At 36.4% G+C, this 20,024-nt stretch overlaps 1 protein-coding gene and 1 long non-coding RNA gene across 2 annotated transcripts in view; one reads left to right on the forward strand and one right to left on the reverse strand.

Annotated features, from left to right (window-relative positions):
- The window catches only part of LOC133880576 (mRNA cap guanine-N7 methyltransferase 2-like), a 101,498-nt gene that overhangs the window by 27,672 nt on the left and 53,802 nt on the right, over positions 1 to 20,024 (reverse strand). The window lies entirely within an intron of this gene.
- LOC133880213 (uncharacterized) lies at positions 14,561 to 17,124 on the forward strand. Its single transcript, XR_009902214.1, has 4 exons — positions 14,561 to 14,711; positions 14,790 to 14,854; positions 15,633 to 15,689; positions 16,805 to 17,124. It is a non-coding gene; the product is annotated as an uncharacterized LOC133880213 (long non-coding RNA).

Below are 20,024 nucleotides of genomic sequence, written 5' to 3' on the forward strand. Positions count from 1 at the left end.
AATCATTCAACTGCCAGATCTTTTAATTGATTATTTGAAGACAAAATGACATATTCGAAGCTTTTGTGTAATAGAGAATTGAACCAAATGAATACCAATAATTACAATGATTTGAGCCTCCCCACAATATTTAATCCAATATCACTTGGTGCCAGTTTTTTCTCTGCTTACACAATGGAAAATGAAATACCCTGGTACATCATTTCATCAACTCTGTTTATGCAAAACCGTGTATGATTAGAAATGAAGAAAAAAAGAAGTAATTCACTTATTTCTCCTAATTTTTGAAGAATCTTGTATACAGTAAATTTTTTATGAATATGAGAGAAGAAAGCAAGAAAATAGATAATCACCTCTAAGTATTGAGGAAGTGAGATGATTTATCCAAGCATATGCATTTAATCTGAATTCAGAAACCCAAAGGAGCAAAAGAAAAAATAGCTCAAAAATAATAATGCAAATAAAAATCGTTCTAAGAAAAGAAGCACTTTGATCCAAATAGACATTTAAACTCTACATAGAACGCAAAAATGAAAGGAACCCCTCCAAATGAGACATCTACTAAAGTGAAAATCACTCACCTATATTTGTAGATGAAAAACAGATTGTGTTGTTAGGAGTTCCAACAGAGCCAAAAATAAACCACCTGAAATATGAGAAGCCCTTGAATTTTTTGTATGCTATAAGCATTAACATCAACCTATTGTCTTAAACTAAGGCAACCAACATATAAAAGTTAGAAGAAAAATGATAATATAATGTTTAGGAACAATTTCCACTTAATTAGTTGAATTAAAGGTGAGAGATATCTGGTCAAGTTGGAGCATAAACTGCAATGCATGCCTAAAATCATGCAAATGTAAACTCTAAAGGGCTGAGCCAATACAATATATCACTCTTCTTTTATTTCAAACTAAGCTAATTAACCAATAATAGGCATTGATATTTAGAATGGAATTATTCGGGTGCCAAATCTTTGAATTGATTATTTTTAGATAGAGTGACACATGGGAAGCTTATTTGTAACAAAGAATTGAGCCAAATTATGAACACCCGTGTGGAAAGGTAGTTCCTACAGTGCTGTTGCCAGATAGGATTTCCTGCACAATATTTGCTCGAGTTTCACCAAGTGCCAATTTTCACTCTACTAACACAATGAGAAATAAAGTACCCATAATACATTACCACATCAACTCTATTTGTTCAAAACTATATATCCTTAGAAATGAAGAAATGAAATAAAAAAAAAAAAAAAAAAAAAACTAAATATTGCTCCTAATACGTGAAAAATCATGTATGTAGGGCCCATATTTTGAAAATGCTCTAAATCTCTGTCCCTTGTTCTTCTATGAATTATTCAAATAAATGATGAGTAATCATATCATATCATATATATATATAAAAGCCGAGTTCTTCCTTAGAATGTCATAGAATAGTGATACGTGGCATGAACTCATATTTTTTAGTGACTAAACCGGTAATTTAAGTATTGAACCGGTTTTTTAAATAAAATTGAACCGGTCTATTTAATCTCTCTCTCTATTAATGATACAAGTAACCCCTCTCTCTCAATTAATGATTTAAGTAGGACTCTTTGGTATTTTTATATTTTTGGTTGAAATCTAAATATGTTTCCATTTTGTTTGTGAAATTTGTGGTTGAGCAATTCTTTATTTGAATGTTTATGAGATTTTTTTTTTTTGTTCATTAATTTGCTTTTTTGAATATTCAGAATTATATAGGATTGAAATATTATAGGTATCATATCGACATTAAAAAAAAATTCCTGCTAATTTTCTATTTTATATTTTGATAATCAAAATTGTAGTTTTTTTCTTGCTATTTTTCTTCTTTATACTTATTTTCATTCTAAACTACACCTATGAGAACAAAGATTTTAACATGTTTTAATTTATATGAATTAAACTAAAAATAAGGGTCTTATGTTTTAATTCATTTAAATGTTTTATGAGATATTTGTTTTTCTTTTCTGTGATTTTTACGATTTTCACTTATTTTTTGTAAGTGTTATTCTGCTTTTGAAAGTCAAAAAAGGCAAAAAATTTCTTTGATTATTGTGCACAAAATGAATATAAATGTTTTTAAAACACTAAAGAGTTAATTAAACATTAAATTTGAAATGTTTTTTTTTTTTTTTTTTTTTTTAATGTTCAAAATTATATGGATTTTATTTTTATTGAAACATATCATATATCATATATATATATATATAAGCCAAGTTCCAACTTAGAGTTGGCCTAGAATTAGGACACGTGGCATGAATCCATACTTTTTAAACATCGAATCGGTCATTTGAGTAAAAAACTGATAATGTATTTTAAGTAAAATAAACGGTGCATTTAATATGACTAATTAACTCTCTTATATTGAATAAAAAATGAATAGAAACGTCAATTTTTTTTTTTCATTAAATTCTCACTAATTTCTACCTCTTTCTCTTCCTTTAAGTAAAACTGAAAAAAGAAAAAGAAAAAGAAAAGTAAAATTGAACTGCTCCATGTATTTCAAGTGAAATAAACAGTGCGTTTAATATTCCTAATCAAATATCTTCCATTGAATACAAAATGAATAGAAACATCTAATTTTATTGTCATTAAATTCTCACTAATTTCTACATCTCTCTCTCTTCCTTTAAGTAAAATCTTTTACTCAAACACCGCTTCCCCTCCCACTAAATGTCTGTTACAAACTAAACTTCAAAGAGTCAAATGTCAGTTTTTTTTCTTTGGGAAATGTCAAAAGTCACTTATTTTTTATGTTTTAATTCATTTAAATGTTTTATGGGATATTTGTTTTTCTTTTTTGTGATTTTTATGATTTTCACTTATTTTTTGTAAGTGTTATTCTGCTTTTGAAAGCCAAAAAAGGCAAAAAATTTCTTTGATTATTGTGCACAAAAGGAATATAAATGTTTTTAAAACACTAAAGAGTTGACTAGGCATTAAATTTGAAATGCTTTTTTTTTTTTTTTTTTTTTTTTTTTTTTTTTTTTATGTTCAAAATTATATGGATTTTATTTTTATTGAAACATATTATATATATATATATATATATATATATATATATATATATATATATATATATATATAAGCCAAGCTCCAACTTAGAGTTTCCTAGAATTAGGACACGTGGCATGAATTCATAATTTTTAAACATCGAATCGGTCATTTGAGTAAAAAACTAATAATTTAAGAAAAACTAAACCAGTCTGTGTATTTTAAGTAAAATAAACGGTGCATTTAATATGACTAATTAACTCTCTTATATTGAATAAAAAATGAATAGAAACGTCAAATTTTTTTTGTCATTAAATTCTCACTAATTTCTACCTCTTTCTCTTCCTTTAAGTAAAACTGAAAAAAAAAAAAAAAAAAAGTAAAATTGAACTGCTCCATGTATTTCAAGTGAAATAAATAGTGCGTTTAATATTCCTAATCAAATATCTTCCATTGAATAGAAAATGAATAGAAACATCTAATTTTGTTGTCATTAAATTCTCACTAATTTCTACATCTCTCTCTCTCTTTCTCTCTCTCTCTCTCTCTCTCTCTCTCTCTCTCTCTCTCTCTCTCTCTCTCTCTCTCTTCCTTTAAGTAAAATCTTTTACTCAAACACCGCTTCCCCTCCCATTAAATGTCTGTTACAAACTAAACTTCAAAGAGTCAAATGTCAGTTTTTTTTTTCTTTAGGAAATGTCAAAAGTCACTCCAATATTTATCGCTTTCTCAAATAAATATATTGAGAAGTAATGGTTTGTGGCTATGCAAAATTGCAATGTTGTTTACATTACCGGAGAGTGCTGCTCAAAGCAAAGAGAGCAAATTTTTTGCTATTGTTAGAACATTTTTGTTTGTAATACTGCTATAACCTTTGTTTTTTTAGTTTGCCTTTTAAGTTTGTCGGGGCTGTGTTCATTAGAATTGTAAATAATATGTTTGTATTTATTTTATGTGCTTCTGTCTTTCTGATTTGATTTTCTATCCTTATTTTTGCATTGATAATTTATACTATTTTTTTTTTTATTTCTGTTGAAAAAGTAGTTTCTTTTACGCTATATATAAGAATGATGGTTAAATTAAAAAATATCTATTTGACCGTAGTTTATTTCTATACCTATAAATTTCTTTGAAACTGGAAAAAGTATATAAAAAAATAGTTATTTTCTATTATATTATGTTTATTTAGTAGTTTTTTTTTTATTACTTTGAGTAATACAGAAAAGATAACACTATTATATTATATTAGTATTTTTCAGTTTTCATTTTTTATCTATATTTTCTATGCTTCTCTTCTTCCATTTTTATTTTTATTTTTATTATGAAACTAAATTATAAGGAAGAATCGCGCGCATAGCACGGGTTACGAGCTTGTATATATATAAAAGTCGAGTTCTTCCTTAGAATGGCATAGAATGGTGACACATGGCATGAATCCATACTTTTTAGTAATTAAACCGGTCCTTTAAGTACTGAACCGATATTTTAAATAAAATTGAACCGGCCTATTTAATCTCTCTCTCTATTAATGATACAATTAGTCTCTCTCTCAATTAATGATACAATTAAAGGTGTTTCTTTAGTATTTTATATTTTTGATTGAAATCTAAATATGTTTCCATTTTGTTTGTGAAATTTTTGGTTGAACAATTCTTCATTTGAATGTTTATGAGATTTTTTTTTTTTTTTTTTTTTTTTTTTTTTTTTTTTTTTTTTTCGTTTATTTGCATTTTCGAATGTTCAGAATTATATAGGATTGAAATATAATAGGTATCGCATCGACAATAATAAAAATTCATGCTAATTTTCTATTTTATGCTTTGATAATCAAAATCATGGTTTTCTTCTTGATATTTTTCTTCTTCATACTTATTTTTATTCTAAACTACACCTATGGGAACAAAGATTTTAACATATTTTAATTTATATGAATTAAACTAAAAATAAGGGTTTTATATTTTAATTCGTTTGAATTTTTTCTTTACACTTCTTTCCATTTTAAACTACACATATGAGAATATTTTAAATGTTTTAATTTATATGGTTTAAAACTAAAATTATGGTTATTTTGATAGTAAAATTTTATATGATTTATATATATTCATCCAATGTTCTTTGTGTAATGGAGAATTATGACACGTGGCATGAACCCTTAATTTTTAAACACTGAACCAGTTTTTTAAGTTAAAAAAAAAAAAACCGTTGAATTTTAAAGGTTGAACCGGTTTTGTCATGATTTTAATAAATTTATTGTGCTTTAATGAAAAGATCATGGGTGTCAATCTTCATGAGACCAAAATAATGCTTTTTTTTTTTTTCGCATTATATCATTAAGTGTCATTATAGCCGCATTAAGTTGTGAGATTTTTAAAAAAAATTAAAATTTTAAAAGACCAAAATTTATAAAATGGGTTTATCAGGATTAAATAAAAATAAGTTTATTTAGCGTGACAAAATAAAACAAAGTTATTCCATGGACTTGTAAATGGTAGCAAAATATATATATATATATATAAAAGAATATTTTCAAAGTCTAAAGATAAAATAGAAAATGAAATTAATGAGTAAAATAAAATAAAGAAGAGAATTAATGAATTAAAGAATTATTAGAAAATAAAAAAAAAGGGAGTAAGTTAAAAAGTCAAAATAAAATAAAATAATAATAATTATATATGTGGGGCGACATGCGCCCCACATGCATAAAAGTGAAGGGACATCTGGCCCTTCACGAAAAAGAAAAATGGAAGGGCCAGATAAACAAAAATAATAAATGTTGGTACAGTTTCCGGTACGGTGACGTGTTGCCTTGTGATTCGTTACCTTCCTCGATGTTCGTTCTCCTCGTAATCTGCAAAATAACAAACGGCTCGTCGGGGGTGCCGACCGGACCCCCACTCCGATGCCTAAGTCAGTTCAAACTTATTTTCCGGAGAATATCAGTAATCTCAATAGTTCAGAGAATCTGTTTTAATACCTGGCGTAGTAGTCTTATTTATAGGCTCACAGTTATAAAACTGCTAAAATACTTGGAGCATAATCTGATTAGGAGTCTGAGTCCTAGATCACATAGTCTTTAATTTTATCTTTCTGATTAGGAGTCTGAGTCCTAGATCACATGGTCTTAAGTCTTATCTTCATAGAATTCAAATTGGGTAGTAGAGTCCAAACTGGATATGACACTCTCTTTAGCTAATGTCATTCTATTAGGTACCTTATCCCATATTGGATGGGATAAAAGTCTATCTTGATATACTCGAGATATACGTCTTTTTGGAGATAACGAATGGTCTTATAAATTGGGTCTAATCTTGTTGGGCCGACCTGATGGGCTCGGCCCCCGATACTACCTTAGGCCCACATGTCTTTGGTGTTAATTTTATCCCCAACAGTTACCCCCCTAATTCTCTTATTTGAATTTAGAATGTAAGAGAATTAAATACCTCAATTTCTGAATCTGGATCTTCCATAATCTGTATCTGACAATTGCCGCCTCTTTCAATGTAATTATGACGAATAATGCGTCAAATCTCTGGAAGGATTAGAATTCCTGCTCCTTGTCGATCTAGAATTGCTGTCAGAGTTCTAATCGAGCTCTAGAATTGATGTTAGAGTTCTAATTGGACTCTGATCCTTTATTAGACTTCTAATCTGATATCTTCTTAGACTTCTGATCTGATCCTTCTTCTTATCTGATTGGACCATAAGTCCTATCCTGATTTCCCTGAAGTAGTTGCTAAATGTTTATCTCCTCCTTGGATCGGGTTGAGTGGATCCAACTTGTGATCTGCCATAGTAATAATAGCAACTTCTCATAAATATCTTCTTCATAAATGCCTCCACATAATATTGTCGGTCGGGCCAAAGTTGTGAAGATGATCTTCTACTCTCGGTAGGAGATGAATCGGACTGATGTAGTTGATTTCACCAAGATTGTGGTGACATGCCACTCTGAGATAACACTTTGCGTACGACTTTCCTGAGATCAAGGTTTTGTCTGAAGACTTCTAATCTGAATACCATCTAGGTTGGTCTCACCTGTGAATATCTTTATTTTCGAACTTTGTAATGTTTGAATTCTTTGTTATGGAAAAACTTTCCATGACAAATCAATTCTCACTTATCCTCTAATAACTTGAACAAACAATCGGTTTGCGTAAGTTAACTCCGAGGAGGGTAAGAAAAATCTTTTGTTTCAACCTCTGAGCTAAAGAGGGAAAAATCTTTTGTTTCAACCTCTGAGCTAAAGAGGGAAAAATCTTTTGTTTTGAACTCCGTGACTAGGAGAGAAAAATCTTACTTTGAGTTATCCTCCTTAACTTAAACAAACAATCGGTTTGTGTAAGTTATGACCGAGGAGGATATGAAAAAATCTTTTAGAAGTGTTGAACTTACTTGGTTATTTTTTGTAGAGGTGATATCCCCGTATGGTTTGTTATAGGGGTTGTCTCCCCGTATCTTTGTTCGAGTTGCTCCTGAGAGATCTTAATTTGAGAGTTTGGTGTAGCTTCGGTGATTTTGCCTTTGTAGAAGCTTTAACTTTGTTGAGCTACCCCCCATAACTTTAGTCCGCGACCGCGGGCTAAGTCGTTCGAGGCGGATAGTCAAGTCCTCTTAGTATCCTGGACGATGGTGTAAAAGAGATCTCGGAGTTCGGAGTGAGTCTCAGGGCTTTCAACCTGTAAATACTTGAATTGATGATTTTTTAATAAAGAGGTTTTATCCTCATACCTTCCTGAAGCTTTTCATTCCTGAAACTCTGTCTTTCTAAACCTTTACCTTCCTGTTTGTCTTAATGAGCTACCCCCCCATAACTTTAGTCTGCGACAGCAGGTTAAGTCGTTCGAGGTGGGTAGTCAGGTCGCTGAGCTTTACCTTTCTTTTCGGAAATCTTTGTACCCTTTTAATTTCTTTATCTCCGAACGCTCCAATCTTTTAACGTCTGGAGACCTCCAACCGAGAGGTTTTCTTGTCTTGGTGTCCTTTCCATAACCATTTCGGGTTGTTCGAGGAAAGGACTCGGGCCAATTCTATCTTGGATGTTCTTGTCCTTCCGGAAACCTGCAATCCTGCCGTTGTATCCTTTGTTGGACTAACCGTTAGGTTTTTCTTGCTTTCGGTGTTGGACTAACCGAGAGGCTTTTTCTTTTTCTGCTCTCGGTGTTGGACTAACCGAGAGGCTTTTCCTGCTCTCGGTGTTGGACTAACCGAGAGGCTTTTTCTTTTTCTGCTCTCGGTGTTGGACTAACCGAGAGACTTTTCCTGCTCTCGGTGTTGAATGACCGAGAGACTTTTCCTGCTCTCGGTGTTGAATGACCGAGAGACTTTTCCTGCTCTCGGTGTTGAATGACCGAGAGACTTTTCCTGCTCTCGGTGTTGACTGACCGAGAGACTTTTCCTGCTCTCGGTGTTAAATGACCGAGAGACTTTTCCTGCTCTCGGTGTTGACTGACCGAGAGACTTTTCCTGCTCTCGGTGTTGAATGACCGAGAGACTTTTCCTGCTCTCGGTGTTGACTGACCGAGAGACTTTTCCTGCTCTCGGTGTTGACTGACCGAGAGACTTTTCCTGCTCTCGGTGTTGGATAGACCGAGAGACTTTTCCTGCTCTCGGTGTTGACTGACCGAGAGACTTTTCCTGCTCTCGGTGTTGGCTGACCGAGAGGCTTTTCCTGCTCTCGGTGTTGACTGACCGAGAGACTTTTCCTGCTCTCGGTGTTGGATAGACCGAGAGACTTTCCTTGTTTTCTCTGCAAGGTTGTCTCCTTGGCTCTCGGTGTTGGACTGACCGAGAGACTTTCCTTGTTTAATTTGTTGTAGGGGTTGTCTCCCCGTATCTTTTCTGCAAAAAGGGTTAACGAAGCACTGCATATACTAAAAATAGCAGAATGCACAGTAGCACCATATATTCTTTTTATCCGTCGGGATGATTTTGTGATCCTTTCACTCACGACAGGAGTGAAACCTCAACACATGAGTCTATTTTATCAAAATATATATATTTTGGCAAATCGTACAAGTGCATTCATATATATATTTTCTTGGAGTTCCTTATCTTGCACGCCACTCGATATGGGGCTCTTTGGGAGAGTTCCTCAAGCTGGACCTTCGGTTCGGATTGATTCCTCGGCATGTGACTGTGCACTTCGGAGGATGGCAAATTTGGAGGGGTCCTCAAAGTGTGCTATTTGGAACTAGGAGCTCGGGCATAGTCTCCTCAGGATAGTACCCTCGGAATAATACTCTCGGATTATACTTTCTTCTCGGTATATCAACTCGGATTTAACTTTTCGCCTCGGTAAAACACCTCGGATCTAACTTTCAGCCTCAATAAATCACCTCGGATCTAACTTTCAGCCTCAATAAATCACCTCGGATTTAACTTTCAGCCTCAATAAAACACCTCGGATTTAACTTTCAGCCTCAATAAATCACCTCGGATCTAACTTTCAGCCTCAATAAATCACCTCGGATTTAACTTTCAGCCTCAATAAATCACCTCGGATTTAACTTTCAGCCTCAATAAATCACCTCGGATTTAACTTTTCACCACAATAAATCATCTCGGATCTAACTTTTATCCTCAATAAATCACCTCGGATTTAACTTTCAGCCTCAATAAATCACCTCGGATTTAACTTTCAGCCTCAATAAATCACCTCGGATTTAACTTTTCACCACAATAAATCATCTCGGATCTAACTTTTATCCTCAATAAATCACCTCGGATTTAACTTTCAGCCTCAATAAAACACCTCGGATCTAACTTTCAGCCTCAATAAATCACCTCGGATTTAACTTTTCACCACAATAAATCATCTCGGATCTAACTTTTATCCTCAATAAATCACCTCGGGTTTAACTTTCAGCCTCAATAAAACACCTCGGATCTAACTTTCAGCCTCAATAAATCACCTCGGATTTAACTTTCAGCCTCAATAAAACACCTCGGATTTAACTTTCAGCCTCAATAAATCACCTCGGATCTAACTTTCAGCCTCAATAAATCACCTCGGATTTAACTTTCAGCCTCAATAAATCACCTCGGATTTAACTTTCAGCCTCAATAAATCACCTCGGATTTAACTTTCAGCCTCAATAAAACACCTCGGATTTAACTTTCAGCCTCAATAAATCACCTCGGATCTAACTTTCAGCCTCAATAAATCACCTCGGATTTAACTTTCAGCCTCAATAAATCACCTCGGATTTAACTTTCAGCCTCAATAAATCACCTCGGATTTAACTTTCTCGGGGTATACCCTTTTTCCTCCACACCCTTCGGATCTTTTTTTTTTTTATCCACGTAACCTCATCCCTGTAAGGCAATTTATTGAACATGTTACAGTGAGTCCTCCGATCTTCAAGCTGCTCATCAGCAGTCACCTTGCGTGGACTCGATTTATGACTTACACATCCCGACCTGGCAACGGGGCACTACACGAGGTGAATTTGATCCGGAGGATAGCGTGGGGCCTTTGGTGATAATAGCTTCGGTGGTCAAGTATACCATCCTAACTGCCGAGACCTTGCAAACAATCGGGGCATCCTTCTAATTCTAATTGTCTTTGGTACCACGGAGGTTCTGAGCCACGGCTTGGTAGACAAGGGAGAATTTGACCGAGTCGAGCCTCGGCATGTAGTTGAACAGCAAGTCGCTGAAGTTCTGGCCCATCAGTGTTATGGCTCAAGATTTCGGCCAAAACCATTCCTTGCACAGCGCCTTGTGTCCACAGCACCGTGTCTCCATCTTCTTCCTACGAGTTGAACTAGTCATCGGAAGCCCATGCAAAGACCCAAAAATCGGAGACGACACCACGCTCTTAGACGTCACACCTACCAGACCCGAACTCGACGTGGTGCTCTGCAGATGAGAGGGCTTCGTGGAGGAGGTTTCTGGAACTTATTGGAGTGTCCGGATGCGAGCTCGGTATTACACCGATAATCGCATCTCTGTGCATCCTCGATAACCATGGCTCGGTGGGTAAGAAAGGCACTTCAGCGTGTCGCCGTCGAAGCCCGGTTATCTTCTTGGATCGGGCTTGATCTCCTACCAACGATCATCATCGGCCAGAAACTGAATATCTTGTTGTGCATTCGTTTAGCCAGTAAAGGCCATCGTCAATCCTGCGTGGTGACAGATCCTCTGTCGACTGACTCGGAATCATCAGCAGTATCTAAAATCGACCCGAGATGAGCCGGCCCGGACCTTCCTTTAGAGCTTGGGCTGAGTTCCAGAAGCCTTTGAAGTCTAGGTCTGCCTCGGAGGTTTAGAACCTTCTGGGTGAGTCTCGGAGGTTCACGGTTTCTAAGCCGCGAAAACTAGAGCACGGGGGTCCTGATTCCTGTTTGCAAAAAGGACTTGTACAGAAACTTTTTTAATGAAGACAAACACCAATCTGCTGAAATAATCGGATCTGGTTTGGTCTGGATCAGCTTCGAGAAAACCGTGGGTTTGAACCCGGTGTTGTTTGGAGGCTCGTTCTTGTGGTCATGACCCACAACTTTGCCTCCGTTTGCTCGTGTTAGACCGTCCTTATACATAAGAGAACTCCAATTTTGTGCGGATCAAGAGGCCGGAGCTTTACCCAGATGGAGCTCAAGTGAGTATTTGCAGACCTCCGTATTTCAAAAATGAGTACCGATTCGGTGCCAACTAAAAACAAATATGTCAGTTGAACGCGATCTATGGAGCGTGGGTGCAGATCAGCAAATCTGTTTATGTTTGTAACGTCCCATAAGGAAGAGATCAGCTCCAAGAAAGCTACTAATAGTGAGATGTGGTACGGATCTGGAGTCTTATAAATCTCTTGGTCTTTTCTTTTTTCTTTGGGCCGTTGACTTGGTGGCGTTTGATGAAGCCTTCGGAACAAACAACCCACAGGCTTGGTTTCATGTTGATAACGTGTAGATCTTGGAGAACTACCTGGACTGACAATCCGTTCCTCAGCTAGATGGCGAGACACTCGGCGTTTGTGGTGGCTCGGTGTCGGGCGTTTCTGGCCTCTGCCTTTGATCGGTGATTTACTGGCCGAACAATTTGTTGGAGAAGCAAGGTGGAGCTCCGGAACCCATTGAAGTGGAGAATGGTTGGGTAGGCCTTCTCTGTGTTGGGAGACCCTCCAGCAGCGTGGATTCCACGTCAGTCTATAGCAGCTTCTCTTTGTTTGTCTGGGCCAACTCATTGGAATGAATTGGACTAGGCCCAATTTCCCAAGCCTAAGCCAATTGACCTGAAACTTTCTTTTCTTCTTCTTTGTATAGAATGTATGTGCTGCAGAGAAGAATTTTCACTATTTTTTTTTTTTTTATTTTGAACCATGAGTCCACGACCACATATTGGATGAAGGAGGACATCGAGGCCGCGGCACTTTCCGGAGCGCTCTGAGCACATGGAGACGCCAATGCCCACTGCGGGCTCTTTTAGGCATAGTCCACGCAGATCTTAATCTCCGATTGCGATTGCAGGTCCTGGGACTGCCCCGATTGGGCCATTCCGGTCCAATCCGACCCTCATAAACTGAGTTTTTGGGCACTGGCCACCTTCAATTTCTCTGATCTTCACGCATAGAAAACACGACTCGGTGGATTCTGAGTGGAGTCTTAGATTACACTGTGTCGCCGCTGCCTTGGAGGTCAGGAGCTACGGCTCAGTAGCCTGGAAAGACAAGGGCCGCGATCTTTGGCATCATGTGGTTCGCGTCACTGGGGCTCTTGATGGTTTCGGAGTCGGTGGTAGTGGTAGTGGATCTAGAGCTGGACCTTTGCGGTGGCAGATCCTTCTTCACCTGACTCGGCATCACCGGCGAGGGTCTGAACTTGAATTGAGATGAGCCGAGGGTCTCCATCTGGTCTTCTCCTCTTTGGTGGAGATCCGGAGAAGAAGCCAGGAACTGGATCTGGTTTCAGATTCTGGCGGGTTGCGATCAAAGCCCGGTTGTCTATGGTGCCCGGTTCCAGATCTGGTTCAGGCTTCGGCGGGTCACAGCTAGAGCTCGGTTCCAGATCTGGTTCAGGCTTCGGCGGGTCACAGCTAGAGCTCGGTTCCAGAATGCTGTCAGGTTGCTGGTCCATTTGAGTTGGGTCTGGACTTTACAGTCCAGAAAGAAGGGGCCCGAATATCTTCTTGTTGATGTAGCCACTTTTTCTAACCTTGTTTTTCTGAAACAAATCAAACCCATCATGAAGCAAGTCATACGAATTTATGTAAATTCGTTATGTCTGTGCGTAGATCTAGTATATTCTTAACACCGATTTGGTGTGATTAAATTCCAATCTATCATCACAATAATCTTTTTCTTCTTTTATAAACCCAATTATCTGTCTTGTAGTGCCAATAAAAAATATCAAAAATCAACAAGGATTAGAAGAGAAGCACCATTCCAACCAAAACTCATAGTATAGTTGAAAGGCTTCATGTTTTTTAACGAAGCACTTGTAAACGTACAAGGGCACAATAATTATTGATCTTTGTCTAAAGAGAGTTTCAGATCTGACACTCCAAAATTTCTTATCATTGGATTTCATAATAGTACAGATAGTCATCCACACTATGAATTTCTTTCCGCAATTTAACAAATCGAAATGAAAAGAAAAGTATGGACTTATCTTGTTTTTCTGACGAAGGCGAGCACTGATTCGATGCCAATTGAATACTGATACGTCATAGTTGAACGTGATCTACTATGTATGACTGTAGATCTATATAGATCTGTCTTGGTCTAGTGATGATCTTTGAAGGAAGAAACCACAGGCCAGTTTCAGCCATGATTTATCACGTAGTCACCGTTGCGGATATTTTTTTTTTGCAAGAAACGATTCGTCGTTTCCCACAGACGGCGCCAAACTGTTGGTACAGTTTCCGGTACGGTGACGTGTTGCCTTGTGATTCGTTACCTTCCTCGATGTTCGTTCTCCTCGTAATCTGCAAAATAACAAACGGCTCGTCGGGGGTGCCGACCGGACCCCCACTCCGATGCCTAAGTCAGTTCAAACTTATTTTCCGGAGAATATCAGTAATCTTAATAGTTCAGAGAATCTGTTTTAATACCTGGCGTAGTAGTCTTATTTATAGGCTCACAGTTATAAAACTGCTAAAATACTTGGAGCATAATCTGATTAGGAGTCTGAGTCCTAGATCACATAGTCTTTAATTTTATCTTTCTGATTAGGAGTCTGAGTCCTAGATCACATGGTCTTAAGTCTTATCTTCATAGAATTCAAATTGGGTAGTAGAGTCCAAACTGGATATGACACTCTCTTTAGCTAATGTCATTCTATTAGGTACCTTATCCCATATTGGATGGGATAAAAGTCTATCTTGATATACTCGAGATATACGTCTTTTTGGAGATAACGAATGGTCTTATAAATTGGGTCTAATCTTGCTGGGCCGACCTGATGGGCTCGGCCCCCGATACTACCTTAGGCCCACATGTCTTTGGTGTTAATTTTATCCCCAACAATAAAAAAGAAAAAGAAAAAGAAAAGGATGATAAGGCCTCTCAGTGGGCAAAAAAAAAAAAAAAAAAGTCTGCCTCTCTCTCTCTCTCTCTCTCTCTCTCTCTCTCTCTCTTGTTCTCTTTGAAATTTTCTTACAAAATTCATGATCCACGAATATCTATCCGTCCAAATTCAAATCCGATTTTGGTAACGTGATTTACAAAACCCGATCTACGTTTCTACCGATTAGTTTGAGGTAAAACGTTAAATTCTTGTCATTTTAGATTTTGAGTTAAATCTTGAAATGTGGAGTTTAATTTTGTTAATTTATTAGGATTTGCACGGTTTAGAGCCTCCCTAACACTTTTCTAGTATTGGATTTCGTTTGGGCATGTTTTGGTGAGTTTCCTAAAATCCTAACTTTTTTATATTTAATTTTAATTGAGTTTTTATGTAGAGTTAATGTTATTGGGTTAATAATATTATGATTGGGGTAGCGTTTTGGTGATTTTGGTATAAGATTGGAAACTCTAATTTGAAGGGTTAAATTAATTTAGGGTTTTTAAGTGTTTAAAACATATATTGTTAATTTGTGAATTAATTACGATTATAGTGATGATTAATCCCCAAATTAGTTTTGGGTTTTATAAAAAAATAGGTATTTATGAGAATATGTTCTAATATTAGTAAAAATAAATAGTTATGGGTATTTAGTTTAAATAGTACTTGTGAGGTTAACCCTAAGATTTTCTTATGGGTTAATGTTATTTTAAATACACTAGTATTTTATGTAAAAGTTTAATAAATATATTTCAAGGGTTAATATTATTGAGAAAATGTTAGTGAAAAATAATTTAGAGATTAATGAATATAATTTTAGGGCTAATATTATTATAAGTATTAGTGAAAATAATTTACGGGTTTGTAAAATTAATTACGAGTTAGTAATTAATATTATGAGTAGATAATTAAATGGTAATTTTAATATTTAACCCTTAGTAAATATTTTGGGTTAGTATTGTTTGAGTTATAGTTAGTGTATAGGATTTATGGGTAGATGTTTGGAACCCTTAAAATATTATGGGTTTTCCATGGGTTAGCTCTTGAGCAATTTAGGAGCTAAATGTGAGTCAAATATTATAAGTTGTCAATAATGTGCAATGTATTGTTTTTACAGTAATGCATTGCATGGTGGTGTTTAAGAGACCTAGTGCGTAATATTCGCGCAGCCAAGGTGAGTATTCTACTCACTGAGAAGTATTATTTTCTTATATGATGAATTGCAAAATATATTGTTTTACAAACCTGAACCAACTGTATGTTGATTATGATCTGTTTTGGATGATTTGAGTATTTTTGAGTATATTGAAATTATGATGATGTTTTGAAGTATGAATATGATATATGTTGGACTGTTTATGTTTTATAAAGAAAGCATGTGTTAAAAGCATGATTATGAAATTAAATGTATAGTATTTAAGCATGAGCATTGAGCATGAAACATGAACGCATAAACAAACTATTAGGGGGATCTATGCCCCATAGGCATGAACTAGAAGGGGGACATACGCCCCCAGGGGGATCTATGCCCCAAACGCATGAACTAGAAGGGGGACATACGCCCCAGGGGGATCTACGCCCCAAACGCATGAACTAGTGGGGGATATACGCCCCAGGGGGATCTACGCCCCAAACGCATGAACTAGAGGGGGATATACGCCCCTTATGTATGAACTAGTGGGGGGACATACGCCCCATACGAACACACGCATGAACCATGGGGGGACCGACGGCCCAGGGGGATTTACGCCCCATACGAACGTACACATGAACTAGTATTGGGAGATTTACGCCCCTTAGGAACATACGCATGAACTAGTATTGGGGGGACCAACGCCCCATAAGAATACAACAGAAACTTACATGAGCATGTATAGCATTGTTTTCATGAGTGTGATGTTTTTATACTATGAGTAGTTTTGCTAAACGTATTAGTATGCATAAGAGTCTCAATGGAAAAGAATTTATGTATATTTCTATCGGATGGTTGCATGATTTAAATGCCATTGTTTCCTATAACAGATCTTTTACGTATAATCTTAGATGCCTAGTATGTTTAAATGTTTTCTATTAGTCGGTGTTTGCTATATCAGCTATGGGGTATTTCAAACAAAAGTTTATAAAATTGGTGGCTGTTATAGTGTACGCATGACTAGAAAAAGAAAAGTTGGTTCTTTGCGAAAACTCAGTGAATAGTATACCTCTGAGGTCTTAGTGTATTTATTTATGCTAAGGCGGTGGGCTCATAATTCCACCTGTACGAATGCGGCAACCCCCGCAACCGTACAGACATTTATACTTTGGTTGCAGGTTTTGCGGATATAAATATTGACTCGTCCACCTAGCATATGGGATGCTATGATTGGAGCATATCGCGACAGTCGTAAGTCACGGACTCATGGGTAGTCCGCATTTTGGGTATTATATTTATGGCTCGTGTCCTACGTGGCACACGTATTTGTTAGGCCTGTATTTTGGTATGTAATTAGTGTAATGTGTTTTATAAGCCTTAAATAGATAGACTTGTAAATGGCTCTTGTTGTTGATTACAGTTATGTATTAGATGTAATTCCGCTATTGATATGTGTTCCGCTGCACATTGATATTTATATTCCGCTGTGTTAGGTGCAACTCTGAATATCAGGTACATGTTATGGAACATGTACGTTATGTTGGCTGAGCGACAAGTAGTCGTGCCACTGTGAAGATCCGTTTGTATGTTTAAAAAAAAAAAAAAAAAAAACGGGTCGTCACAGTAATAAAGCATAAACTTGCAATCATTTTCACTCACAACAACAACATAGTGCCTCCTCTGTTCCAAAAGAAAAAAAAGCCAGTTTGGGATGAGATTTGTCCTAAATAGCATTTGTTAACCAATAATTACATGTGATATATATACTCTCTTCATTTTAATCTTAAGTGTAAAGTAATGGTAAGATTGTGATGCTAATCTAACACAGTGCATTGGGGACCATATGACATACGAATTCAAGACCTTTTATTACCTCTTATTCTAATTTAATATAGTGCACTGGGGACCACAAAACACATACGAATTTAAGACCTTTTAAGAAACATAATGTTAAACCTACCATACCCACATTGTCAGAACTAGCTTCAATGAGTGGGGACCTTTTAGAGTCTGAGGGTTACTACATTCAACTTTTTGGCAGTTTGAAGACCTAAAAATTTGAAGCCCAGAACCCAATTCTTTACACATCGTTCCCAACAACATCCAGACAAGAACATGACAGAAAATGCCAAAAGCTACAACCGACAAAAACACACAAAACACAGTGCATTGGGGACACTACATAAAGCTCGGCACTTTATGCTTTGCCCACAAAACCAAACTCATATATATATAAAGTTACCTAACAACCAACCCCAATACAAAAGATGTATATAAAGCTTCTTGGGTTTCCGCATATCACAAAGTAAGTTCACACAAAGCATCAAGAAATATCACATTCGGGTCTCAGAAATACCTTCTGTCTTTTGTTGGTACTCTGTCATGAGTGGGTTCCGAGAAGGTTGGCCGAGTGGGTTCCAGGGAAATCAAACTGCTGCCTCCGACAACAAATCTGGCCTAAATGCTGGAACTAGCTTTGGGGAAGCTTGAACGGGCGAGAAGGAATGAAAGAGATTTGGGGGAGAAAGACGAATTTGAGGATTTAGGGCTACAAATTATCGGAAGTTAAGAAAGATGGTACTTTCTGCATTGAAAAGAAATATTTTTACTCTGTGTTTTTTTGAAAAGTCCCAATTTTTTTTTGAAAATTCCCTCTTAAGTGATGTGGCAATGGAGAGAGGCTGACGTGGATGTCTATCTCTGGCTGACGTGTGCACGGAGATAGGTGTCGCACATGTACGCTGACACCTGTAGAATGACATGGCTAGATGTTATTTTTAGACGGAAAATTTGACGGAGGTACCATTTCTGTCTTTTCATATACCACATGTACCAAATTTGATAAAAAGTGAAACTGAGGGGGTAAAAAATAAAGGTCGTAAAGCACGGGAGCAAATAGGTATTTAACCCTTTTTTTTTTGTTCACACATACATCTGCTGGTAAGAATCCATCGTCCTAATTGCAAGCATTGAAGAAATGGAGCCATAGTTACAAATCATGGAACTTGGTTCAGGGTTTTTGAGATGAATCGATCCTACCTACCATTTGTGGGGATGGCTCCATTTTCTTGAACTTCTCCAAATATTTATCCTTTCACTGGCTTGTACATAGCGTGGGCTCATTTAGTTTTGATGCAACACGGAGTACACCCTTTCTCTATGTTGTTCAAATGTTCCATCAGTGAATGATGTTTTATAAATCATAACAAATTTAAGGCTAAACATAGGCAAGAGGAGTTGATGTGCTGCCCAAAACCATTTCTCGGTTTCGCAATGGAGGTGATAATGAGAGAGCAGATTTACTAGAGAGAGTGGTTTACCCATAAGAGATTGCCCATTGTGCTTCTGGTGTTAAATGGTTTAAGTATCTTTGCCTGAGGGCTGAAAATCCTACTTGGGATCAGGGCAGCATGGCATCTCGAGGTGGGTCAGGAGAAAGTGAAAAAAAGCTAGAGGAAAATGAAGCAATTCAGAAATTTCACTCGATAGTGAGGACATACTTCAGGGGACCACTGAAACCAACTTTCAATGAAGAAGCAAGAAAAGCAACTGGGTTTGGCCCTTAGTGGTATGAGCCACTTCTGTCAAAGAGGTTAGCTCTAGAATGGAGAATATTCTGATAAAGCTTGTTTAGGACATTGGAATTGCTTCTTATATTTCTCCTGAATTCTTAAGAGGCAAATGCGTTTTTCCTTCCTTTTTTTTCCCCCTTTATTTTAGATGAGGCTGCCCACAATGGGGTCATAGATTTAATCCTAAGAATCTGTTTTTGAATGCATAGAATAGTGCCTTTGAATCTAGGTTGTTTTGATACAATGTACAGTTTAGGAAACGTTATGTTTTTCTTGTTTAGTTTCTTATTTGTTTAGCTTGTGTGCAGTTATGCTACTTCTTGCAATTTTGAACTCTCTTTGCTTATATTTTGATGACTTGCCAAATAGGTCGTGGCTGACAAAAAGACAAAAACATCTCAGGTCAAACCAATCAAGCCCTAGTTCATCAACTACTTTATTTATTTGCTTAAGCTTTTGTAACCTAAAAGTGTACCATGTAACCCATATGTGGGGGAACTTCGAAGTATGCACGCTTAAGATTGTAATAGATCACTATGCTCTGCAACCGACGTACGATGATTGAGATCAAGCTTTGGTCTCATTTAGGGAACTATGGATACAAGCAATACAATGAACATTCCACCAACATCACCATCAATAATAATCAATAATGTCAGGGAAAAAAATTATTAAATGCTGCACATATAAGAATTAATTCATTGATAAAGATGCTTATTTTCCATAGTTTTTTTTATACGTCATTATTCTGCCAAGTAGAGCATATAGCTAATCATTATGTTTGATGAAAAAAATCAAAACCTTG

This window comes from Alnus glutinosa, chromosome 10 (assembly GCF_958979055.1).
Source record: "Alnus glutinosa chromosome 10, dhAlnGlut1.1, whole genome shotgun sequence".
Lineage (NCBI taxonomy): Eukaryota > Viridiplantae > Streptophyta > Magnoliopsida > Fagales > Betulaceae > Alnus > Alnus glutinosa.